The sequence below is a fragment of the Rhipicephalus microplus genome, chromosome 5 (assembly GCF_043290135.1).
Source record: "Rhipicephalus microplus isolate Deutch F79 chromosome 5, USDA_Rmic, whole genome shotgun sequence".
Taxonomy (NCBI): Eukaryota; Metazoa; Arthropoda; class Arachnida; order Ixodida; family Ixodidae; genus Rhipicephalus; species Rhipicephalus microplus.
Window position 1 is genome coordinate 82,580,357 of NC_134704.1, and position 27,505 is coordinate 82,607,861.

Consider the following 27,505-nt stretch of genomic DNA (forward strand, 5'->3'; position numbering starts at 1 on the left):
CTCTGGTTTCTCGTCCCAATGTTGTTCAAAAGTACAGAATAAGTCTTGTGTAAGGCCATTCTTGTGTCAATGTGCATCCCAGTTGTTTAATTAACCATTAATGTTTTGAGTTGTCTTAACCAGTTCGTTTGATCCTGGCTAAAATCTCTATATTATAGTAGACCCGAATTTCTCAAATACAACCCTCATATAAACCGCTACCCCAACTACACAAACTTGCATTCCGAACTTGCCTATGTGTGAGGAAGTTGAACGTTAACTACAAAAAAATCTATACCTTCACCCCTGCACATAGTACGCACCCCCTTGTTTAGGCACCTTTGTCCCGTTCTATTTTTTTTTTTTTTGGTGCGGGTTGTCTTAAAGAAAATACGGTTTAGAAGCTTGTAAATAAAGTTACAGGAAAGGACGCGATGTTGTATTTCAATAATACCAAACATCATAATAGTTGAATTGAAACACGAAAGTAAATTTAGTGTTTAGACTCGCTGTTGCAGCTGTACCTGACGTTCACAGTACAAAACATTTATCGACAAGCTGGATAGCTGCACATGGTAACTCTTGAAGGAGTAGCAACCAAAGATACAAAAAGGTAAGTGCATGCACTAGAAAGCCTGGTTTTGTGAAGGTGACTACTTGCAAATACGTCATTGCCACTCCACATAACTGATTCCTAAATATGTGCCCAATGAGTACTAGAGGTTTGAAACGCCGCATAAAAGGTGACCTTGATTTTCTCTCTTGAAAGCTGGGAATGAGATGGGGTCTGCCGCAATCACACCTAGAATGAGGTGCAGCCCCTACACAACCCTGAGGTAAGCCTCACAGGCTTCTTCCTGTTTTCAAAGCTCAAGAGAAGCCGTAGAGGTAGTGGTTTAGGAAATTTGCCCTCCATCCAACGGGGTGCCACGAACTCTCTGGTGGAGTCCACAGTAGCCGACTTTTACGAACCCTTTGCAACGTAAAAGTAATGCCAGAAGTGGTGTATCGGCTTCCAAGGAAACTACCTTGAAACTTTTTATATGTTATGATTGCGTCAATGTTTTTTTTTTTTTGGCAGACATGGTCTCACTACTTTAAAAACAGACCCTGAATATTACTATCTCGCTTTCCGCGTTCTTCTCCTCAGCGACTCGCTTAATAGATTTTCACGCGTGCAGGAGTGGTAGCCAGCACGGCACCACCGACATGCACCAGATAGTGGTGGCGTTGCAAAGGCATTACAACCAGCTTGTGGCTGACAACTACTGGGAAGCCCAGCGACGTTTGGTGAGTTCCTGTATGGTGTGTGCAAAGCCTCTTAGCGTACTCTTGAAGAAGACGGTGACACAGTGCACATGCGTAAAACGGGACGCGTCTGTGACACTTGCCCAACTTACTTTAAACAATGCTTCTCTAACCCTAACAGACGCAAGTTTATGAATTGAATAACAATAAAATAAAAACGGGATAAACAGAAAACAGGGGAGCTCAGACGTGGTACGCTCGAATAGGCGTATTCCTGTCTTTTTTATTTTTTGCTCCTATTTCATTTGACGTAGACCTCGAAACTGGATATTGATAGCTAATCGGCTTTCGTAGATGAAAATAATGAGAACTATGTTACGACTACTTATTCTCCAAAAGCTTCATTGAGCGGTGAAGATTGACCTTAATTCCTGTGGTTTGGATATCGTGGCGAATATTTGTTTTTAATTAAATGTATGTAAGGAGAGGTTGGTGTCAATGCGTGGTTCCGGCTTCTCCTCTTCTCTTGCACAAAAGTCAACACCGCAAATTTTGTAGCAAACACAAGGCTATACATATGTACATAGCACAACACTTACACAATGAGTTTACGTTTTTAACACTGAGTGTCCACACCACACAGAAATGTGTCCACACTGCACAGAAATGTGTCCGCACCACGCTGAGTTTGTAAAAAAACACAAGTATTCACGCCAATTTAAGTGTTCACACAAAAACGCGAAAGTTCAATAAAATGTCTAAGGTGATTTTGTCGCTTAAATACTGAACTGTTTTCAGAAAGGTTTTCCCAAAAACATCATAGTGAAACACGAAAATAGTGTTTTGAAACATACCGCGGTTAACAGTGAAGTACATTTTTTTGTTTAGTACCTTTGAGCTATTTCTGATTCCTCCAGAAAGTGAACGACTGCACGCGCTTCAGTGGCTTGTAGCTTTCCTTTTGGCCATGGACCCAAGATTTTTGCAATTGATGGAGGTCGCTTATTCAAAAAATTGAGTTTTTGAAAAAGGTACTTTCGAGGTACGACATGATTTTTGCAATGCAGAAGAATGTGCTCCACGTCTTCTTGAGGTTCTCTACATGAGCACTGCCAGCTTTCCTTATTCTATACAGGAAAGCCCTCGTGTAGGCTGTACCATGTCGAAGCCTATGAATGACTGTTTCTACCGATCGGCTAACCTTTAACGGAATATTAAATTCTATACCGGCATCAATGTTATACAACACAGAGTTTTGCGCAGCATTTTCGAACCAGGTTTCCTCAGACAGTTGACAGCTCAGCTTATTTATTAGACGCCGTGCATCGCTCATCGATAGAGGTAGCAGTAATATATTATTTTCTTGATGCGCTGCATGTGCAATGTGATCAGCTATGTCGTTTCCTGTGATTCCACAGTTGCTTGGCACCCACTGGAACATTATGGTGTGCCCCGCCGCGGTGGTCTAGTGGCTAAGGTGCTCGGCTGCTGACCCGCAGGTCGCGGGTTCAAATCCCGGCTGCGGCGGCTGCATTTCCGATGGAGGCGGAAATGTTGTAGGCCCGTGTGCTCAGATTTGGGTGCACGTTAAAGAACCCCAGGTGGTCAAAATTTCCGGAGCCCTCCACTACGGCAACTCTCATAATCAAATGGTGGTTTTGGGACGTTAAACCCTACAAATCAATCAAACATTATGGTGTGGTTTAAATCTGTTGCTATAGCGTACGTCCTCTGTATTTCATATGCGAGCTCACAAGGCTTGTTGCCCAAGCTGATTTCCTTAAAAAAAACTAATGAGGACTGTGAGTCACTGATAACTACCCATCGAAGTGGACCTGGCTGTAAACATATGAAGCGTAAAGCACAGAGTATTGCATAGAGTTCTGCCGTTGTGGATGTCGTGAAATGGCTGAGTATGAAAGCTTTCCTCGCTTGGTATGCAGGTACAAAGAATGCCGACGTAGAGCTTTGATTCGGACATGATCCGTCGGTGTACACGTGAATATAGTCCTCACAATTGGTATAAATGTGTGTTAAAGTTAATTGCTTTATTACAATTATGGGCATATCCTTCTTACAATTTACTTCCAAAAATCAAAATTGTAATATCTGGGATAGAGAGTCGCCTTGGTGGGTGGGATGCACATGGGGGCCAGTATTCGTGCGTAGGCAGTAAACTCTTGAATTCTACTATAGTTTTATGTACTCTTGCAGCCAATTTCTCCTGAATAGCTCGGTATAGGGGATGATTAGCGTCTTGAGTTGCCAACCGAAGATAATACCGGCAAGTTTCCGTTAATCTCATAGCATGAAAAGTCGTATGACGAGACTCCGCAATTACTAAAGCAATGGCAGACACTCGCGGTACACCAAGACATACGCAAAGGCTTCTGTCCAACAATCTTTGAATCATCTCCTCTAAGTTACGTGATATTCCATGTAAACCCGGCGCAGAGTAAGCTATTTTTTGTCGAATTATTACTGAATGTACACACAATAAAAAAAATTGCCCGCAGCTTCCCTCGGGGGAACACTGAGGAGGATGCGGACCATATAATTGGTTAACGGGGTGTTAAAGTGCGACTTACTTGGGTCGATGGCTAAATTGGTTAACGTGGTTGTGAAATGGGGTGTTAAATTGCGACTTACTTGGGTCGATGGCTAAATTGGTTGACGTGGTTGTAGGAGGGGGTGTTAAATGAGTGAACACGTACACACGTATGCGAAAGGGCGGCGCTGGTCGAAGGGACGTCGATCATTGTGTTTGTGGATTCGTTGGAATTCATTTCACCGCGACCTTGGACGTCGACGCGCCGTACAAACCAACCGACGAGCGGCAACTGAGCGAGCGAGCGCCGACCTTGAGTATATATACAGCACGACGGCGCATGCACTGTCAGCTGTTGAATGTTCTCGAAGCGCGACGCCACATGCCCGTCCACTGGAGAATCAGGAGAATTGTAGATGTCGAACGCGGTGTGTAGAGGAGGAAGGGTGCACAGATGGTGGAGGAGTGAAGCGCGCGCGGTGTGTAGAGGAGGAAGGGATGCACAGATGGTGGAAGAGTGGGCGACGGCGCGACGGCGCATGCGCGCGCGTCAGCTGTCGAATGTTCGAGAAGCGGTGCGGACGGCACACTACAAGGCGCGAGTATAAGATGCTCCGCATCTAAAAGAACATGAGCTACGCAATCTCACTCCGGTCAGTCGAAGTAATATATTGATTAGGGAGTTGACTTTGTTCTCTAATAATTTTATCTGTGGTGTCCAAGACAGACATCTGTCTAAAATAACTCCTAAAAATTTGTGCTGTCGCACAAGTTGTAAACGGTGAGAGTCTATCTGAAGTTTGGCTTTCTTAAGGCATTTTCTTGTGAATGAAAGTACAGATGTTTTCTCATGAGAAAGGATCATGCCTCTACTTTTAAAAAGTCATTGATTATTGTCAGCCCATCTTGAAGTTTTCGTTGAACTGCTTGAATGCTCGTGTCTGATGCCCGAATGCACAGATCGTCTGCATATATGGAATATTTCAAACTAGTAGGTAAGATATGGGATATTTCAGCCATAATGCAATGAAGAAAACTTGCGTATGTTGTTTCCCTTTGCGATTGTAACACAATCACTGGCTTAGCCAGAAAAAAGGTATCGAAGTTTCAAAACTCCTTTCCTTAAAGCTTAGAATTTGTTATTTAATATAAACTTGCACAAATCCCAACACACGCACAAACACGCATATAATCACGTTCTTGCGTAAGATACATATCATAATATGTTTTCATTTTTATTTATTTTTTTTATTTATTTAATACTGTAAGCTTTTCTAAGATACATATCATAATATGTTTTCATTTTTATCTATTTTTTCTATTTATTTAATACTGTAAGCTTTTCTCAGGCTCATACAGGGTGGGCGGGCAAGTATACACAATCGCGTACAAACCAGGCAATATTGCACATAGCGGAAGAAACAGAATCACAAGATGACGGTGAAAATATATCTTGAACGATGTAAGCAATTGTACAAAATCATGGACAGGTCACAAAAACATCGAGGTATCAGCAGGGTGTACAGTGATCAGTGTGTTCGGAAGCGCTCACAAACATCAAAAAACAAAAGTTGCTTTTAGTCTTCATAAAACAGGCTTTCTACATTCCGAACAAATGAATCTGCAGAGGAAAGATTAACGCATTCACGTGGCAATTTGTTCTACTCTTCCACTGCTGACGGGAAGAATGAATATTTAAAAGTGTCACAGCGTGACATGAATGGTCTGATGCACTTGTTGTGGTTGGTACGAAGAGAGTGATGGTTAGGCAGCTGTATATAGTTGTCTTTATCTATGTTTAGGCCGTTGTGATACAAAAGAAAAATAAACTTTAAGTAAGAGACAGGGCGACGGGCTGCAAGGGTCGGCAAGCATGCCCGCCTGCGCAGCTCAGTGGCACTGTCATGCCTCGAATACTTAGAATAGATAAAGCGAAGGGCCTTGCGTTGGACGATTTCTAATTTGTTGGAAAGATATTTTTGGTGAGGGTTCCAAACAATGCTTGCGTACTCGAGGATTGGCCTTATGAGAGATTTATATGCTGTCAGTTTTACATTAGAAGGCGCCAATGCAAGTTTTCGACGCAGGAACCCTAGCTGGAGATAGGCTTTTGTGTATGTGCTGCTTATATGTGCATCCCACTTCAGTTTACTTGTAAAGGTAACGCCCAAGTATTTAACAGCGTCATTTCTTGCAATGTTTGTGCCGACCAAATTGTAACTAAAATGCTGGATTGTTTTTCTGCGAGTTATGCTAAGGCAAGCTGTTTTTGACACGTTAATTTCCATTCCCCACTCAAGGCACCAACATGCTATATTAGCTAGTGTGGTATTAAGTCTAAGCTGGTCATCAGTTGTGCGGATAGTGGTGTAAATCACGCAGTCGTCAGCGAATAATCTCATTTTAACGTTAGCCTCAAGGCACATATAGATATAATTACCATATATTAGAAACAAGATGGGTCCTAAAACGGAACCTTGTGGTACTCCGGAAAAAACTTCCAATGAATCAGAGGCTGTGTTGTTTATGGTTACATACTGGCTTCGATTTGATAGATACATTTTTATCCATGCTATTATGTTACTTTTAATACCAATAGACACAAGTTTGTCAACCAATATACTGTGAGGCACCTTATCAAAAGCTTTGGTGAAGTCTATAAATATGGAGTCGGTTTGCAATTGTGAGTTAATAGTAGTTAGGAAGTCATGCGTTATTTCCAAGAGTTGAGTAACGGTAGACAGGTTTTTACGGAATCCGTGTTGGTTTGGATGCAATAAGTTGTTATCTTCTAAATAAGTAATTATTGCTTTGTTGATTACATGTTACAATAATTTACAGCAGCAGCTAGTTAGCGAGATAGGCCTGAATGTTTGTATGGACAGCTTGCTCGTGCCTTTATGAATTGGAATTACTTTTGCACACAACCAGTCTGCAGGTAAAGGAGCTGTTAGCAGGGATGCTTTAAAAATTGCTTCAAGGAAGGGACATAGTTGCTCTGCGTAGCGTCGAAAAAATACATTTGAAATATTGTCAGGACCCACTGATTTTTTAACATCGATCTGCAACAGCAGGTTCGGAATACCTTCCGTAGTGACAACGACATCGGGCATTAAAAAAGGATGCACCGGAGCAACAGGGCTGCTTGGTGCGCATGCGCGTGTAAATACCGACTGAAAATACCTATTGAAAGCATTGGAAACGGCCTGCGCGTCCTTTACGATAGTACCCTCAATTTCTACTTCAGTTGTTGGGTTTTCAGGCCGTGCCAAGAAACGCCAAAATTTTTGCGGCTGATCCGTCATGAAGTGAGATAACGTATGTGAAAAAAAAAGTTTGTCTTGCATTTCTAATTTCCGCCTTAAGCTGAGATGCAAGTTCCTTTAAGATGATTGGACTCCTCTTTTTCTTGCGCATTCTCTGTACCCTTCTTTTAAGGTGAATAATACGGCGATTGCTCCATGGTGTTTTTCTTTGTGTGCGTTTAAGTTTCGTTGGGATAAAACTTTGTTCACAGTACGTAATTATTTTTTTCAGTTGAATCCACATACCATTAACACCCTCACATTCCTCTAGAGAAAAAGTCTCTAGTGCTGTGTCGAGGTAATCAATAACACAAACATCATTAGCTCTGGTGTAGTCTTTCATGGCTATTCGTGAATTTGTGCCATCGGGTTTGGTATTTAAGCATTCAATGTTAAAGGTCATGATTAACATTTTGTGGTCAGATATTCCATCTTCTACAGTGGCTTTACCGGATAGGTTATCGGAAAGAAAACCTAGGTCTAGTATGAAGCGAGTTTTCCTTGAATTCGGGTTGGTTCGTGGACCTACTGGGACAGTAAAAAATTGAACATTAAATTGTATAATAGCTCGCTGTTGGCGGTATTTCTAGTACTTGTTAAGTTTTCCCAGTCAATAGCGAGATTAAAATCTCCTGTAAGTATTAATTTGGTACGGGCGTTAACCTTATCAACCAGATAGTCATGTACTTGTAAAAGGTAATCATCAGACGCATTTGGCTTTCTGTAGATGTCATCAATCAGTACTGGAGCATCGTGAGCAAATATTGTGCACCAAATGCTTTCGTGATTCGCGATACCCTTTTCTCTACGATATTGCAAACCACGTTTTATTGCAATGGCGACCCCGCCCCCGTGACCGTAACGATCTGACCGAAGTAGGCAGTATAAAGAAGGAACAACTTCAAAATCAAGAATGTCTAGGTGCAGCCACGTTTCAGTTATCACGAAAATATCAGGAGTGTACGAAAATAACATTTCATCACACATATTAAAATATATGGTTTGTACATATCGCGATATATAAGTATGAGGCATACATACCATGGGTGTAGCCTGAACTAAACTTCACTTTGCCGCTGACTCTCCCCGTATTTGTGAAATCCTGTTATATTCATTAAAGGGTCTTGCCATTCGAGAGGAACGCTATCTACAAAACGGGTAGCAGCACGCCAGATCTTAAGTGAAAAAAAAAAAATGAAAAGCTCTGGAAAATGCTGGTGCTTCCTGGGGAGCAGCTTTAGAGTGCCATACCTGCTTCGACCCAAAACACATACGCGATGCCTTCGAGGCATCGATCTCCCATTTGGGCTCATCAACTATTTATGCCAGATTCGTAAAATCCCCCAGACGAAGAAATCATTACGAGGAAAAGGCGAGATGCTTACCATTCGCGTTTGTGTTTGCCTTTTGGCGAAGGCTCGGGTACGCCACCATGCATAATTCATACGCTCGGGCTTACTGGTTTTAGCGTTTCTACATAGACAAATTACCACCGCGGAACGTAAGAATTCTGGCATGACCTGACTGGAGGAGTTCCCTCGTTGGCTTTGCCGTATGCCTTTACTTTTGATTTTTCGGAAAACACAACTATAGTCCTGCACTTCGCCGTTGCCCGAGTTACACGACTATATTTCTGCCCGTATTGTAAGCATAAGATATGCTATGCGAAAGAACGATCTCATATGCCTAGACTTTGCTTAACGTCACATAAGAAATAAAAGGTGAAACGCATTTGAAGTGTACACGTGTGCAGAGGGAAAGTGATTTTAAATGAAAAGAATAGAAAAGTGAGCCCCGTAACTGTCTCTCAGGTGGAGGACACCTCAACAGTAGCTCACGAGGGGTGGGGTAAAAGAAGTATTAAAAGGATACGACTAAAAGATAAAGCAATAGAGAGTAAGGAGAGAGTGAGGCGCAGGGACAGGGAACGGCGGAAGTGAGAAGATGGGAAAGACGGAGACGGTGGCAGGAATCAGAGGACGGAGCACCACTGGCGAGAGCTCTTGTCGGCGTCAGAAGATGGCGTAGGGCGACCCCAGTCAGCCAGAGCTACGCTGTCATCGGAGATCGGCGTCCGGAGTTGGCGTAGGGCCAGCCCAGTCGGCCAGAGCTACACTGTCGTCGGAGATCGTGAGGGCAGAATCGGTCGGTACGAATTTTAGTGAGCGAGTCCCACGTGTGCAGAGGCAGGCAGATGAACATATCTCCTTACATTGATTCTTCATCACGTTTTGAGTGAACGGCTAGATATAGCCAGCAAACAAGAACTTTTTCCGTAATGTTGGCAGGCAATAGCCGGAACTTTATTCAGAACACCAATAATAGTGGGGAACGTACTCGTGAATATACCCTTAACATATCACAAAATGAGATTGAAATATTGCTGCAGTGGTTGGCCTACGGGTATCGATGAAGTGCCACGAGTGAACGTTTTTGATTGGTCTGAGAAATTTCGCTTAATTGTGTTAATTTTTCGAAAGCAGCCATTTGAACTGCGCTCTGTCGAGTATTGAAGGGACGAAGAGGTGGGTTATAAGCAAGAGAAAAAATTCAGAGCTCATCAACGGAGTGAATGTTGATGAGGAGGCGAAGCTTCGAAAAGTTTTATTGGCAAACCGTGAATCATCCGCTGGCCACATCCATCCGTCCACCCGTCCATCTGTCCGTCCGTCTGTCTGTCTGCCTGTATGTATGTATGTCCTTCTGTCCATCCGTCCGTTCGCCTGTCTGTCCATCCATCTGTTCACATGTCCGTCTGTCTGTATGCCTCTCCGTGATTCCGTCCATCAAGTGAACCCTCCAAGTACCGCCATGTCGCATCTATTCATCCCATATTCATTGTATACAAGTACCACCATCCAGTGGACATTCCAAGGACTAAAACGAGAGGTGGCTACTACCTACAAGAGACGCACGATCCACGCCTTAAGGAGCTTCGCCCCTAAAACGCTAGAAGGGCTACCATAGCTTGGGAATGGTTAGTTTTATAGGCGCGTGGCTGCAGGAGACGTGCGAAATTTTTAAAGACGAGAGTCTTTCTTGGGGACCTTCGACGCAAAACTTTTGATCTGTCTGTCCGCCTGTCTATACATTTGTCTGTTTGTCCACTCTTAACAGCACTGGGTACTTGAAACGGGCGACTCCATCCGCAGTGCCCACCAATGTTGCTTAATATTTAGCGTTCATACTTGTGCACTTGTCCATCAAAAAACAATTATTGCGCATGTCTGGGGTACCATAACAACACGCATATATTCTGCATGTGCGTCCTTTACTATAAAAGGCCTGCATAAGTAATTTTAAGGACCGTGGCGCTTATCACACTGCGCTGACCATGCAACACTTGCACGAAAAGGCTAGTGTTTCCAACGCTTTTACTAAGATGAGACGGCGGTGACACCTACCCGTCGCCTTGTGGTATACACCTTATCACCTTTGAGACGGGCGCGCACACCCGTCTCAGAGCCACACGCTTCGTTTTCTAAAAAGAAAAACCGCCAGATGGCGATCATGTCTCACGTGTGACGTGGCTTGATGCACTCGTTCGCCTCCGCTGCACGCTCGAGGCACTCTAACGCAGCGCCTCCTGAATACCATTCACCGAGTTTCTTGCGCAGAACATCAAATCAATGTTTTCTTCACTCTCTCCATACGCAAGACGGCCGTCTTTCGACGACATTTGCAGATTAACATGCAGATGCGGGGCCAATGTTTTCTCTCAGGGTCGTGACCAGGGCATAACACCAGAAATCTTTTCCGGGGGAAGGACAGTGAACCTAAATGTTACGTGTGTTCGTGCGGGCGTTTCTATGCGCTCGTGGCTATACGCTGGCAAGCCTGAAAATTTTCGGGGAGTTTTAAGGGTACCCTGGGGTGTGCCCCTGGTTGTGACTGCTGCCAATCGCTCGTTCATTTTGTGTGTTCGCGCTCTTCCCAATTAATTTTTGCCTCTAGAGGTTTTCTACCGTGTGTCGACATCTTAGCACACGGGTGTCCTTACTTATCGTGATTGCCGGTACAAATTGAATGGAACTTTGTATACCATAAAGTGTGCAAAAGTTGGGCATCTATAGAGCACATTTTACTGCATGCACAAGGGCAGCTACCAGCAGACAGGAAAAGAAGTGAACTGTCGGGAAGTGAAAATCAGTTTATAACGGGAAGTGGTGATGTTTATATTTATTTTGATAATTGGAATTTTGATATACCGTGGACCTCCAACAAATACTACGAGAGAGAAGAGACGCCGAGTCAACGGGTCTGTAGATAAAATATATTGTAACCATCAGTTGCGGGCGTGACCGGTTACTAGGCGACCAAGCAGAGCTAGCCCTTCGTTCTCTTCGTCCGGCACACACGTGCATACTCACAGCGATTGTCTCCCGGAGGTAGTGCAATACCGGGCCAACCCGTGGCGGAGGTGAAGCAAGCTTTAAGCACTCCACCGAATGGCAAAAATAAGTTTAATATCTTAGATCCAAATAGGATCCGTATCAGATCTTAGGCTGATAGGAACAGACTTTTTATTCATACTTGTTACATACAAGATCAGAACGGGTTAGATAAAAAACATAACAAAAACGGCAAGAAAAGTGTACGAAAATAATAACAAGTAACAAAAAGGCTTACAAACACTTTGATCTTAGCCAAAAGGCCAAGAAGCGATGCGAATTAATTGCGCGTAATTAAAATCCATTATTTCACACCTCATATGTAGTTCTTATCAGCTAAGCATGCAGGAAAGCATTAGCTGAGCAAGCAGGAGGTTCATGCGCCGTTGTGTTCGCAATGGTGTGCTGAAATAGTTAATTAGCACGCGATTGTTGTGTGTCTGCCCAACAACGACGCACTCTTCGCAGAAAAAAAAGAACAGTTCCTCGGTGCGGCAAAGCAATAAACAGGAAGACGACTTCCTCAGCGGAAGCCAGGACTTTTACGCCTGGAGTCATCGTAAGTACGTTGCTCTATACCAACTCGGTGATGTGTGATTAAGTACTTTCTAATTAGTGTGTACTCGAATAACCTCAGGTCACGTAAATAGGCAGAAAAAAAATAAAACTCGGGATGGGCGCAGTTGGTTGCAACCTAAGCATATAAATACAAGCCACGTCGACAATGATCGCTGTCCCACCCTGGCAGAATTTGCATGCGTGTTTAGAAAAAAAATGGGTAATGATTTAGAGTACTAGGTACTCTACTATAAGAGAGCATAAAGCCGTCCCATGGGCCTCTCACTTGATGAGGCCCTGTTGAGGTAAACATCGAAGTTAGAGCCAATTGTGTTTAGAAGTGTTTAACGATTTCGAGTACTTTGTATTCAACTATGCGCAAGCAGACAGCCGTCCCTTAAAGAACATTTGAATGTAGGGATGAATCCATAGGTTTGTTGGCTAGAGGTGATCTTTGGAAAAAAGTTTTAATGATTTAGAGTACTTGGTATTCTAGTATGCGAGAGAGTATCAGGGGCGTCTCACGGTTTTCGGGACGTCGACGACGTCTATAGCGTATTTGGCGACGGTGGGTTTTCTATTCAGGGTCACGTTCGTGTCACCGTTTTTGAGATAAAGGCATGTGATTTCTGCCGAATTTCAAGAAACACACTGCCATCACTGGTGAGCCTTCCGTAGTATATTGAGAAGGAACATCGGACGTTTAATTGGTAATTTGCGTACTGCTTTGACTAGCAGCAAAAAACTCCCTAGAACTCCCCGAGGGTGAACATGGTTAGAATATATATATATATATATATATATATATTCTAACCGGGAAATACCGGGAATATATATATATATATATATAAATATATATATATATATATATATATATTGTAAGCACATTCCAAGCATTTGATCGTTCTCACTTGCACATACCCATCATCATCGTTCTCACTTGCACATACCCATCATCATCGTTCTCTCTCTTGGTGTGGTTCTGAGCCGAGCCAGACATCGCAGAATAAACGCTTCTGCTCGCCCTGCCTGCTCGCCGTACCTAGTCTGCCTGCGTCTTTCAGAGTGGTGGAAGTGCCGGGGTAAGATCCCGACGTCCTCCTACGTTCATTTCCCACCTGGAGCTCCGATCTGGTCGCCGATTTCACCCAGCCACCCACACAGGTATGCAGACATCGGACCTAACGCCTAGCCCTAACGCTACAGCCCCTACGCCGGCGGCTGCCCGCTCTTCATCTACTGTCACCAGCCCTCAGCGCGAACCGCCCGTGTTCGCGGGTCTTCGCGGTGACGACGTCGAGGAATGGCTTGACCTTTACAACCGTGTGGGTTCAGCCAATCGATGGACCGAAGCAGAGAAACTGAGCTACCTTCCTTTCTATTTGACCAGCGTAGCCAAAACCTGGTATTTTAATCACGAAACTGACTTCGTTGATTGGTCGACCTTTGCCAACAAACTGCGACAAATATTCGGATGCTCATCGGGTCGTTCCGAAGCCGCGAAACAGAAGCTGGCTGTGCGTCTACAACTGGCACATGAGTCGTACACTTCGTATATCGAGGATGTTTTGGCCCTCTGTCGCCGTGCGAATAAAGACATGACGGAAGATGAGCGCGTTCGCCACATCCTTAAAGGAATCGGCCCAATCGCATTCAACGCCTTGGCTGTTGGCAATCCCGCTACGGTTAACGACGTCATTTCGACATGCCAACGCCTTGACCAGTTGCAGTCCCTTCGGCTTCAACAAGACAGTGATCCACGCCTGATGCCTCCCTCTGAATTAAAAACCCTTATCCGCACAATTATCCGGGAAGAACTTCGAGACCTTGAACAGCAGCGGTCCACTGTCGCCTCCGCTCCGTCTCCACCATTCGACCTGCGGAATCTTGTTAAGCAGGAGTTAGCGGCAATGGCGACACCGACATCCCCGGTCGCTCCGCCAGCACGCCCGATGCCCACATACGCCGATGTGACGCCCAGGTCGACACCGGCAGCACCGGTTGTTCAAACGGTAATGCCCACATATGCGGAGATCGCTGCGATTCCGCCTGCTCCCGGGGCATCTAGCTCTACGGATACTGCTAGTAGCCATTTGGCTGCTATGCGAGGTGGAATGACTGCTGCACCCTTGTATCCTCAGTGGCGTCAATCCCGTCCTGTTTGCTTTTACTGCGGTATACGAGGCCACATTTCTCGTTACTGCCGTCGCCGCCAGCAAGAGGAACGACGAGGCTATGCTGAGTTCGAACGAGACCGGTTCCGAAGACCAGATCTTTATGCTCCAGACACCTACCCGTCCGCCCAGTACCGGTCTCCGTCTCCTCCAGTGTCCCCTCGTCAACATCAGGAATACCGCTCCTCCAGACGACGCTCTCCATCGCCCTATCGCCGCTCCGCATCGCCACTTCGTCCAATCATCTCCCGTCCTGTTGACCAATCTTCGGAAAACTAAGGATTGCAGTTTTTGGAGGGAAAACTGCGTCCCGTCGACCAACAAAAATACCTCCTGTTCGCCCAGCTAATATGTTGTCAGTGACTATTGAAGGTATTCCTGTGCAAGCTCTCGTTGACACCGGTGCAACCACTTCTGTTTTGCGTAGTGACTTGTGCTCGCGCCTCCGTAAAGTCAGAACGCCCTATGTGGGACCTGTGTTGCGTGGGGCAAATAACGTGCTGATTCAACCTGACGGACAGTGTACGGCTCGTGTTTCTATTGATGGTATACGTCACCACATCGAGATGATTGTGTTGCCCACGTGCATTCATGAACTTATCCTTGGTTGGGACTTTCTGCATTCTGCTTCCGCTGTTATATCCTTTAAAGAGAACGTCATTCACATAACGGATACAACGGATGCGCCCATTCCAGTTTCATCACCCTCGATCTCCAACTTGGTCATTGTTGAAGACTGCGTCCTGCACCCTGGTCACGAACACGTGATAGCTGTCGCATCTACCCAAGTAACCGACGGTGATGCACTTGTGGCTCCTTCGTTTCGCTGCACCTCCCGTGGAATTCTCGTCGCCTCTTGCCTCCTCCGGTTTTCCTCTGGCTGCGCTTTTCTGCCCGTTTCTAACACAACTGCAGAATCTGTGCTGCTGCCCAAGGGAATGACAGTGGCAAAGATTGACTTCTCTCCATTGACCTCCATCGCGACACTCTGCCCGTCTTCGTCACCAGTACCAGCTCCAGGTTCACGTTCTTTCCCTTTTCGACCTGTCATTGGTTCAGACCTCACACCAAAACAGTCTGAAGCACTATTGGCCCTTTTGGCTAAGCACAAAGCCTGCTTTGATAGCTGTACCACAACACTGAGTCAGACTTCCGCGGCTGTACATCGCATTGAAACCGACGGTTCTCGTGTGATAAACCGTCGCCCATATCGGGTTTCGCAATCAGAGAGAGAAATAATTGAAAAAGAAGTGAACGAGATGCTATCGCGAAATATAATACGACCTTCTTCGAGTTCCTGGGCATCTCCAGTCGTTTTAGTTAAAAAGAAGGATGGCTCTGTTCGTTTTTGCATTGACTACCGCGCGTTAAATAAGATCACACGCAAGGACGTATATCCTATGCCTAGAATTGATGACGCTTTAGACACACTGCAAGGGGCGAACTATTTTTCGAGCCTTGACTTACGATCAGGTTACTGGCAAATCCCCATGAACGAGGCTGACAAAGAAAAAACTGCATTTGCCACACCGGACGGCCTTTATGAATTTAATGTAATGCCATTCGGCTTGTGCAACGCTCCAGCCACGTTTGAGCGAATGATTGATACTGTTCTTCGTGGCCTAAAATGGAAGACCTGCCTCTGTTACTTAGATGATATCGTTGTTTTTTCAAGTACCTTTGCCCAACATCTTCAACGATTAGACGAGGTGCTACAATGTCTCTCCAAGGCTGGCCTTCAGATAAATACAAAGAAGTGTACATTTGCCAGCAAAAGCATCAAAGTCCTCGGTCACGTCGTTTCCAAAGACGGAATCCAACCAGATCCCGAGAAGATCGCAGCTGTGCTACAGTTCCCTCGACCGTCCAACCAAAAGACGTTGCGCAGCTTTCTTGGTCTCGCGTCCTATTTTCGTCGCTTTATACGCAACTTTGCTACCTTAGCGGCTCCGCTAAATAAGTTATTGGCCACTGGTGCTCCTTTCTCATGGTCCAACGACTGCGAATCTGCATTTGAAATTTTGAAAGAACGCCTGACTTCCGGACCAGTGCTGCGCCACTTCGATGAGAGAGCGCCTACCATACTCCATACTGACGCAAGCGCACAAGGCATTGGAGCAGTCCTTCTGCAGCGTGATTCCACCTCTAAAGAGCAGGTTGTGGCCTACGCTAGCCGGACTCTGTCAACAGCTGAGCGGAATTACACCATCACGGAGCAGGAGTGCTTGGCTATCGTATGGTCGATACAGAAATTCCGCCCGTATCTCTACGGTCGGCACTTCACCATCATCACCGACCACCACGCACTCTGTTGGCTTTCATCAATGAAGAATATGTCAGGACGTCTTGCGCGCTGGATACTGCGCTTACAAGAGTACGACTTTACAGTTACGTACAAGTCTGGCAAATGTCATCATGATGCCGACGCGCTGTCCCGGTGCCCACTTTCGCTCTCTCGTGACAATACGTCCACCGCATCGCGTTCGAATGACTCTGACACCCAGCTTGCCTCACAACACGTATCGCTCGCATCGCTGGATCCAATGCAGCTATCTTCGAACTCCGATTTACGTTCACTTCAGCTGGCAGATTCCTACTGTCGGTCTTTCATTGATCGCCTTCGCGGTGTCACTAAACCACCCAACAGCCGCTTGCGACGCCAGCTTCGACAATTTCGCCTTCAGGACGGTGTGCTTAAGCGCTACATTTACCATCCCACCGGTAACAAGTGGGTGCCAGTTCTTCCCCGCTGCCTTCGTCTTCGAGTTTTGGAAGCATTCCACGATGATATTGCTGCCGGTCATCTAGGCTTCCACAAGACCTACGATCGCATCAAGACGCGCTGCTTCTGGCCTGGCTTGTCCACAACGGTGGCCAAATACGTGGGCTCGTGCGCGTTGTGTCAGCACCGCAAGCGATCCACATCCCCGCCTGCTGGTTTCCTTCAGCCTCTTCCCTGTCCCACCACACCATTCGAATTTGTCGGAATAGACTTGTATGGTCCTTTGCCGTTGACACCTTCCGGTCACCGTTGGATCGTCACTGCAGTCGACCATCAAACAAGATACGCCGAGACTTCACCTCTTCATTCTGCTACCGCCACAGAAATCGCCAATTTTTTCTTGAACTCCATCGTCTTGCGCCACGGAGCCCCTCGCGTCCTTTTGAGTGACCGTGGCAAAGCCTTCCTTTCCAAGGTCCTGGATGAAGTCCTGCAGGCGTGCAATACAGTGCATAAAACCACTTCTACATACCATCCGCAAACGAATGGCCTTACCGAGCGCTTCCACCGAACACTCTCTGACATGATATCGATGTACTTGCATCCTGACCACAAAAATTGGGATAACATTTTACCGTTTGTCACCTTCGCATACAATACTGCGGTACAACGATCAACTGGCTACAGCCCGTTTTTTCTCGTGTACGGCCGATCTGCCTCCTCGGTCTTCGACACGGCATTTTTCTTTGCACCGGCTCCAAGCAGTACCTCGCTCCCAGAAGAGTTCGCAGCCCGAGTCACACAATGCCGTGAAATTGCTCGCAAAAACACGGAAGCAACCCAAAAGGAGAGAAAACATCGCTGTGATAAAAAAAGACGCGACGTGGCCTTCAATGCTGGCGATAAGGTTTTACTATGGACCCCGGTTCGAGCGTCGGGCCTTTGCGAGAAATTTCTTCACCGGTATGTTGGCCCATACACCGTTGTACGATAGACATCTCCAGTTAACTACCTCGTCACCCCGCTTCAGTCTGTCACTGACCGCCGTCTGCGCAGCACGGAAATAGTTCACGTCTCACGCATGAAGCCTTTTGTTACTCGTTCGGCCGATCTCTGACTGGCGGCCAGGTTGGCCGCTTCGCAGAGGGGGGGGGAAATTGTAAGCACATTCCAAGCATTTGATCGTTCTCACTTGCACATACCCATCATCATCGTTCTCACTTGCACATACCCATCATCATCGTTCTCTCTCTTGGTGTGGTTCTGAGCCGAGCCAGACATCGCAGAATAAACGCTTCTGCTCGCCCTGCCTGCTCGCCGTACCTAGTCTGCCTGCGTCTTTCAATATATATATATATATATATATATATAAATATATATATATATATATATATATATATATATATATATATATATATATTCTACCGGGAAACTTCTTACTTATAAAGTTGAAAGTCCTTAGGGTAGAGCTGACGCTACTGAAGTTTAGTCAGGCTAGGTTTAATAGTTCCAGAGTTATTCCGCAATCAAAATTAAGCCAAATCACTAAAAAGATTAAATTGGTAATATCACCTCGAAAACGCATTTAAATTTTGTCCGCTTAATGTAATAATAAACCGCACCCCATAGGCTACCAGGAGGCCCAATTCCGTACACTCTAGGCCCTTAATTAAGGTGGTAATCAGCAAAAAGCTCATTTCATTAAAACAAATTTTCAAAAGGAGCTACAAACGCCACCGAAAAATAGCTAATATCTTCTTTTAGAACACAACAGTCCGGTTTTTTTCGTGTAAAAATAATTTTGAGAGCTTAAGGTAACCGGAAGATACACAGTTAGAAAGAATATAACGAAAACCGCTAATAAACGTGTGGCGCCCGCGTCTTCCCTCGCTCAGAGGAGGAGGGTGGCTCACTGCTCGGGAGAAAGGTACGCCCGTCAGATCAAAGTCTTGAACCAAGTGTTTTTTTTTCCCCCTTACGATCGCTTTTAACTTTGCTAATAACCTACCGGAAAACTTCTAACTCATACAGTGCAAAGCCCTAATTGTAGACCTGTAGCCGCTCAGGTTTCATCAGGACAGGAGTAATAGTACCGGAACTATTTCGTGACCAAAATTAATCCTAATCACTAAAAAAGATTAATTTGGTAACATCACCTCACAAACGAATTTAAATTTTTTCCGCTTAATATATCAATAAACAGCACCCCATAGGCTAATCGAAGGCCCAACTCCGTACTCTCTAGACCCTTAATTAAGGGGGTAATCAGCAGAAATCTCATTTCATTAAAACATTTTTATAAAAACAACCACAAACTTGACTGATACACCGCTGAAACCTACATTTAGAACATAAAGAGCCGGGTGCGGCGACGGCATAGTGGTGAGAGCATCCGCATTGCATGCAAGAGGTCCGTGGTTCAAATCCCGGTGCCGCGCAGTTCCCAACCGGAAAAAAAAAAATCCGCGTGTTGATGGAACTGTATTAAGAGGCCTGAGGTGCGGCCTCACCGGTAACCACCGCCGGGAACGCACTCCCTCACCAGAGAAGGATTGGCCACCCTGGTGCAGTATCTGGCCACTACCTCACACATGCATACGTCAAATAACTCACGGCCCTCAGTTCCCAGCAGCTGCGAAGCAACTGACTATGGCGGCGGTCAGATCTGCAACGCAGCAGAGGGGGCTAAGAATCTCTGGACTACAGGCCGCCTTTGGAACCTGAACTTGGCAACGTTTAACGCTAGAACCTTATCTAGTGAGGGAAGTCTAGCTGTACTATTCGAGAAGCTAGAGGGTATTAATTGGGATATAATAGGGCTCAGTGAGGTTAGGAGGACAGATGAGGCCTATACTGTGCTACAGAATGGGCACGTCCTTTGTTATCGGGGCTTGGCAGACAGAAGAAAACTGGGAGTGGGGTTCCTAATTCATAGAAACATAGCTGGCAACATAGAGGAATACTATAGCATTAATGAAAGGGTGGTAGGTATTGCAATTAAACTGAATAAAAGATACAAGATGAAGGTAGTACAGGCTTACGCGCCTACATCCAGCCATGATGACGCTTTAGTTGAAAGCTTCTATGAAGACGTGGAATCGGCAAGGAGTAAGGTAAAAACACAGTATACTATAGTGATGGGCGACTTTAATGCAAAGGTAGGGAAGAAGCAGGCTGGAGACCAGGCAGTAGGAGATTATGGCATCGGCACTAAAAACGCCAGAGGAGAGCTACTAGTAGAATTCGCAGAACGCAATTTTTTGCGGATTTTGAATACTTTCTACCGAAAACGAGAAAACCGCAAGTGGACATGGAGAAGCCCTAATGGCGAAAATAAGAACGAAATAGACTTTATAATGACTGCACATCCAGGAATCGTGCAGGATGTGGAAGTGGTTGGCAAGGTACGATGCAGTGACCATAGAATGGTACGGTCTCGAATTCGCCTAGCCTTGAAGAAGGAACGACAGAAACTGATACGCAAGAAGCCAATCAACGAGCTATCACTGAGAGGGAAAGTACAGGAATTCAGAGTGTCGCTGCAGAACAGGTACTCGGCTCTTAGTGAGGAAACCAACCGTAGATACAATGAATGATAATCTAACGAGTATCATTACGGAGTGTGCAGTGAAAGTTGGAGGCAGGGTAGTTAGACAGGACACTGGCAAGCTTTCCCAGCAAAACGAAGAACCTAATTAAGAAGCGTCAAAGCATGAAAGTTTCAAGTACAACAGACAAAATAGAACTGGCAGAGCTTTCAAAGTTGATTAATAGGCGTAAAGTATGCGATGTAAGAAGGTATAACATGGAGAGAATTGAACACGCTCTGAAAAACGGAGGAAGCGTCAAAGCAGTGAAGAGGAAACTTGGGATAGGCTAAAGTCGAATATATGCACTAAGGGACAAAGAAGGCAAAATAACTACCAATATGAATAGGATAGTTAAAATAGATGAGGAGTTTTACAGAGATCTGTACAGTAGCCGAGACAACCACGACCTTAATACTATAAGAACTAGCAGTAACCCAGATGACACCCCACCAGTAATGATAGAAGAAGTCAGAAAAGCTTTGGAGAGCATGCAAAGAGGCAAAGCTGCTGGTAAGGATCAGGTAACATCAGATCTGCTGAAAGATGGAGGACAGATTGTGTTAGAAAAACTAGCCACCCTGTTTACGAGGTGTCTCCTGACGGGAAGGGTACCAGAGTCTTGGAAGAACGCTAACATCATCTTAATACATAAGAAAGGAGATGACAAGGGCTTGAAGAATTACAGGTCGATCAGCTTGCTCTCTGTAGTATACAAGCTATTTACAAAGGTAATTGCTAACAGAGTAAAGAAAACATTAGAATTCAATCAACTAAAGGAACAAGCAGGATTTCGAACAGGCTACTCAACAATTGACCACATTCATACTATCAATCAGGTAATAGAGAAACGCTCAGAGTATAACCAACCACTATACATAGCCTTCATAGATTACGAGAAGGCGTTTGATTCAGTAGAAATATCATCCGTCATGCAGACACTGCGGAATCAAGGCGTAGATGAAGTATATATAAACATTCTGTAAGAAATCTACAGGGGATCAACTGCTACCATAGTGCTTCATAAAGAAAGCAACAGAATACCAATCAAGAAGGGTGTAAGGCAGGGAGACACAATCTCCCCAATGCTATTTACCGCGTGCTTACAGGAGGTTTTCATAAGCCTAGAATGGGAACGGTTAGGGATAAGAGTTAATGGAGAATACCTTAGTAACCTGCGCTTCGCCGATGACGTTGCATTGCTGAGTAACTCAGGGGACGAATTGCAACTCATGATTACGGAGTTAGACAAGGAGAGCAGAAAGGTGGGTCTTAATATAATCTGCAGAAAACGAAAGTAATGTACAACAACCTCGGAAAGGAGCAGCGCTTCGAGATAGGTAATAGTGCACTTGAAGTTGTGAAAGACTATGTCTACTTAGGGCAGGTAATACCCGCACAGCCTAACCACGAGATTAAAGTAACTAGAAGAATAAGAATGGGGTGGAGTACATTCGGCAAGCACTCTCAAATTATGACAGGTAGATTGCCACTATCTTTCAAGAGGAATGTATATAACAGCTGTATCTTGCCGGTACTTAGCTACGGAGCAGAAACCTGGTGACTTACAAAGAGGGTTCAGCTTAAATTGAGGACGACGCAGCTAGCAATGGAAAGAAAAATGGTAGGTGTAACCTTAAGAGACAAGATGAGAGCAGAGTGGATTAGGGGACAAACGGGGTTTAAGGATATCATAGTTGAAATAAAGAAGAGGAAATGGACATGGGCCGGGCATGTAGCGCGTAGACAGGATAACCGCTGGTCATTAAGGGTAACTAACTGGATTCCCAGAGAAGGGAAGCGGGTTAGGGGGAGACAGAAGGTTAGGTGGGCAGACGAGATTAAGAAGTTTGCGGGTATAAATTGGCAGCCGCAAGCACAGGACCGGGTTAACTGGCTAAACATGGGAGAGGCCTTTGTCCTGCAGTGGACGTAGTCAGGCTGATGATGATGATGATAATGATGAACATGGTTAAGTGCGAATGCACGGGGTGATGCTATGAGGAGTGTTTATTAATTCGTACTATTATATTTATTAATCACACTATGGTGCCTTTATGGTGTAATGGTTCCTGGGAATCGCAATTTGATCACACGGGGGAGTTTACGTTAACTCACTGGCGAATGCCAACGGATTTTAACTTTACTCCCCCTCATAGCATGCGAGCCCCGGACGAGCAAAGTCCAGGGCTCGCACCCTCTCCCGCGCGGCACGTTCACTGGCTCGAACGGCTTCGGGAACGTCCACTCGCCGTTGACGATTGCGAGCGGCGTCTTGACGCCGGCCTTCATCGCCCTTCTCCGCCTGACGCTTGCGTTGTCGTTCCGCTTCTTGGGCCGCGTTCGCGGCTTGATGCTGACGCCTCATCTCGGCCTCTGGGAACACGGGGTACCCCACAGGGAGCAGTGTTATCACCGCTCCTTTTCAACATTGCTATGATGCGCCTTCCAAGCGAATTGGCCAGGGTGGAAGGCACACAACACGCAGTATATGCCGACGATATTACAATCTGGACCACTGAAGGGAGCCTAGGTGAAATGCAGGAACGCCTTCAGCAGGCCGCATCCATAGTCGAGGCGTATGCCAACGATTGTGGACTCCAATGTGCTCCAAACAAATCAGAGCTTCTGCACGTTAGAGCGAAGCCAAGAGATAAGTCAGCCATACACGTCTCCCTGTCTGGGTTTCCCATCAGAGAGGTGGAGGAGCTCCGGATTCTGGGCCTGTTCATTCACCACAGACTCAGACCAGACTCCACTATAGCGAAACTCAAGAGAATAGGTGAACAGGTTGGTCGCATGATCCACCGCGTTTCCAACAAGCGGGGTGGTCTGCGGGGCAGGGACGCGCTTCGGCTCGCGCATGCCTTCGTGACTAGCCGGATCCTCTACGCCGTCCCATACCTTCGCACTAACAAGCAAGAAGACGAAAGAATAGATGCCATCATTCGTAAGGCTACTAAACGAGCTCTGGATCTCCCGGTGGCCACTTCCAACGCCAAACTGAGGGCGTTAGGTGTGCTCAACTCCTACCAGGAGTTGCGGGAGGCCCACCTTATGAATCAATACACGCGGCTCGTGCAGACGGCTCCCGGGCGCCGCCTGCTAAACCGCTTACATATACAGCACACTTGCATTGCAGAGGAGGCGGAGCGTATTCCGGAACTGTGGCGGCATATGCTCTCGGTCGCTCCACTCCCCAGTAACATGGATAAGCACACGCACGAAAGCAGAAGACAGGCGCGGGCTCGGACGCTTGAGAGGCAACTCGGCTCCCGACCTGGTGTATTCTACGTAGATGTAGCAGGGCCTTCGCCCACGGGATTTTACACGGCCTCTGTAGTTCACCGGGAAAAGCATGTCAATGGGCTCTCGTTCCGAGCACAAAATCTAGAGCGCGCTGAGGAAGTCGCGATAGCGCTTGCTGCTGCGCACCCCAACTGGAAAGTTATCATCATGGACTCCCGGAAAGCATGTACTCATTACTTGGTAGGAGAGATATCTCCCCTAGCCAGCCAAATTCTAAAACGGGCTCTCGCTGATCCAGCCCCGAAATGCATCGTATGGGCTCCTGGCCATCAGGGCTTACGAGGTGATGAGGCCGCTGACGCGGCCGCCCGAGCGCTTACCCACCGGGCTCCTCACCTTGGCTCTTATGACTCGGAGGCCAATACACCGCTGCTGCAGTTCAAAGAAATTCTGACCTATTATCGCGACACTCACCGCCTTTACCCTGCTCCTGCAAAGGGGCTGAGTAAGGCGGAAGAGCGAACTCCAAGGCGCCTGCAGACAGGTACTCTACTCTGTCCTGCAATCCTAAAACATTTCGATGCGAACACAGATGGGTGGTGCCCACACTGTGGGGAGACGTGTGATATCTTCCACATGGTATGGACATGTCCGAAAAACCCCCATCTACCTTCTTCCCCTACCCCTTCCCGAGAGGCATGGGAGACTGCCCTCCTCAACTGCTCATCACTAGAGTCTCAACGGGCTCTGGTGAGACGGGCGCGAGTAGACCCCTCGTCATGCGGTGTCCCGGACTAAGGACGCCGACCATGTAGCGGGGTCATGCTTTGGCCCCGTACCTCTCTCTTTTATACTAAATGTTTTTCATCATCATCATCTCGGCCTCGCGAGCGCACAGTTCACCATCCGCTGCACGCTTCGCACGCTTGTCCTCGGCCTCGCGAGCACGAAGTTCGGCATCCTCTGCACGCTTCGCCCGCTTGTCCTCGGCCTCGCGAGCGCGCAGTTCGGCATCCGCTGCACGCTTCGCCCGCTTGCACTCGGCCTCGCGAGCACGCAGTTCGGCATCCGCTGCACGCTTCGCCCGCTTACGTTCGGTCTCACGAGCCCTTCGCAGCGCCGCCTTGTCTTCCAACGTCGGCGAAACCACCGCGGTACCGTCACCTCCAACGACGGGTGCAGTGCTGGCATTCGGTTGTATTGCATTCGTTGTTGATGGTAGCGTTGCCTCCGGGACATCCATCGCACGACCCGCTCTCGACGGGAGACTGAGAGAGAAGGCGGGCGCGCGAGAGAGAGGTGTGCGCGCGCAGCTGCATCGAGCGAGGAGAGCGGAGGAGCGAGCGAAGGGGGATATCAGCGTCGCGTCCGTGGCTTATTCGGTAGAGCGTCGCGCTGCGGCCCGCCAAGTCCTCTTTCTTTTAAAGATAGAGAGAAGACTGCGGACGCCGCCGACGGCGGTGAATGGTTTGTGGTCGCTTATAAAGTGTATTCACACTTGAAAAAGTACTTAATGTCTGAACGGAAACCACCTACCTTGACGGTCTTGCACAGACAATTGGCAGGTGCGCCCCCGTTCTAGGGGTGGGGCTTGTTCTTTGGTTAAGGAGGACGTGTTTGGGCTGTACTAACGTAATACCTGGGATAGAGCGAGGCATGCAACCATTTCAATGTTTGCAAACGCAGGCCCTTGAAGACATCTGGTTCTGTCCACCGATGTGCCCTAATGGCATCGATGGACAACAAGAGCTTTAGAAAACAGCCCCCCGATTTTCTACAGTTTTCTTCCCGTAATTGGCCAAATATATTCGAATAAAAAGTATTTTGAGCTGCACAAAATTTCAATTCAGTCCCTTGTACTTTACGCACGTTCCTTTTAGATGAAAAATGAGAGATTTTCCTCACCCATGAAACAAACTTGAAAACCCTTTTCGCTTTCGACGTTAAGATCTGGTAAATGAGGTGACCAAAAGTTTTTTGGTGTGCGACGCTTGCAACCTTGAAACCGTCTATATATGTTTATTTGACAAGGCACTAGAAGGGGAAGGTGGATAAGCCTGAAACCGCTTGTGTAGGGAAGGCTGTTTGCGCTACACTAACGTCATCCTAAAACTGCGTCGGGATGCAACTTACCTTATAAGGTGCGCCTTCTTCTTCCTCTTCTTCTCCTCTACTACATACCCGGATTCAGTTCCCGATGACATGCAAGAAAGGATGCGTGAGTTCCATGGCTAACGTCGTCGGTTATTCGTTTGAATCAGTGTTGCCTTCCTCATTTTTGGTGGACAGGTGTTGAGTAACGGGATTTACCGAAATTTCATGGTGCGTACCCCTTTTTATTGCGGGCCGTGACTACATGACACACCGTGAAGACATTAGACGCTGACAAGTCAAACCCCCCAAGAAGCTTCGCGCCTGAAATAAATGACAATAAAATTGTTATGTTCAAATAATTCTTACCTGACTGAGATCATGTATAACGCATGGTTATACGACTGATCTTCTGAGGGGCGGCATTTCGTTCGAATCTTTATTGCGGGGTCGGTCACGTATACAGAAGTTATATAAGCATCGTAGAGCAAGCTTGATTTCTTTCACATACACAGTGTGCGCGTGAATTAACGTACACATTAGCGTGGCTAGGTCCGAATGAACTCTTTCTTGCTGTGCATTTCCGCGGTCGGCATTTCTGGCGACCGCACCTTTACGTACAGGTACAATATACAACAGGGGACGAGGATATGCTGGCAGATCAGTGCTGGCAGAGGGCACTACGAGTAGTTTTTTTTTAACCTTTGCCAGATAATAGCCACGCTTTTTTATGTTCCAGTTGTAGTAAAATTTCACCGCTGCCCCTTTTTTTACTCAGTTATCATGCAACACACACAAAAAATTAAGTAACCTGACAGGCTTTGAGTCATACGCGTACTCCGTGTCGTGCATCTTGGTTGTCGGTTTGCACTTTCTTTTTAAATAACAATTCAGGTATGCTACTGTGTAACGTTTTAGCACCCACTTCCTGCCCCTTTACTGGAAACTAAAAAGAAAACACAAACCTCATTTGAGCCTGTTATTTGCGGAAAATTTGTGACTTTCTCCACGCACTCTACCAAAATACACACGCCGCAAAGCATAACTCTATCCGAGCACTCGACAGCAAACACGCAAAAAGCAAAACGATTGGCTCAGCGTCAGCCGGGCAACTTGCCGAATCTGTACACAGTTTCCATAGCGAGCTGCGGAACATTCATTACTGTGCACGATCTCTCGCTCGAAAAATAAGTTGGGCGGGCTTTCCGAAGTGAAGCGGTTGCTCTTTCTTATATGCATCTACCTTTCTCTTTTCAGTGACGTTAGTAAACGTCACTTGCAGCAAAGGTAAGTAGGGCCGTTATTTAACTGTTGTTAGTGAGGCGAAGGCACTGATATTCTCCTAGGATGTATGATCCTGTGCTCTTGTATGACGTGACGCTGCACTTACGCTCGTGTGCGCACAACGCGAACGTGATGAAATTGCTTCGCGCACCTTCGCACGATACCGGCAGAAGTGGCTGTCTACCATTCCTAAATCTGAGACGGCTCGTTCGTTATGTTTTAAGAAAGTAACAAAAAAGCAACAAGTTCGAACGCACCGACGTAAAAACTTTTGTAAAATGTGAGCCAAAGCTTAAGAGAACACTTCAGAAAGTTTACAAGCATGCATACTTGTTTACTTCTTTCAGTCGAGCGTAAAACATCATTCTT

General features: G+C 46.3%; 1 protein-coding gene and 1 pseudogene across 1 annotated transcript in view; one reads left to right on the top strand and one right to left on the bottom strand.

The window, feature by feature from the left end:
- LOC142817848 (uncharacterized) overlaps positions 1-27,505 on the top strand; it is a 190,872-nt gene that overhangs the window by 51,045 nt on the left and 112,322 nt on the right. The window lies entirely within an intron of this gene.
- LOC142761802 (U2 spliceosomal RNA) lies at positions 11,446-11,746 on the bottom strand (annotated as a pseudogene).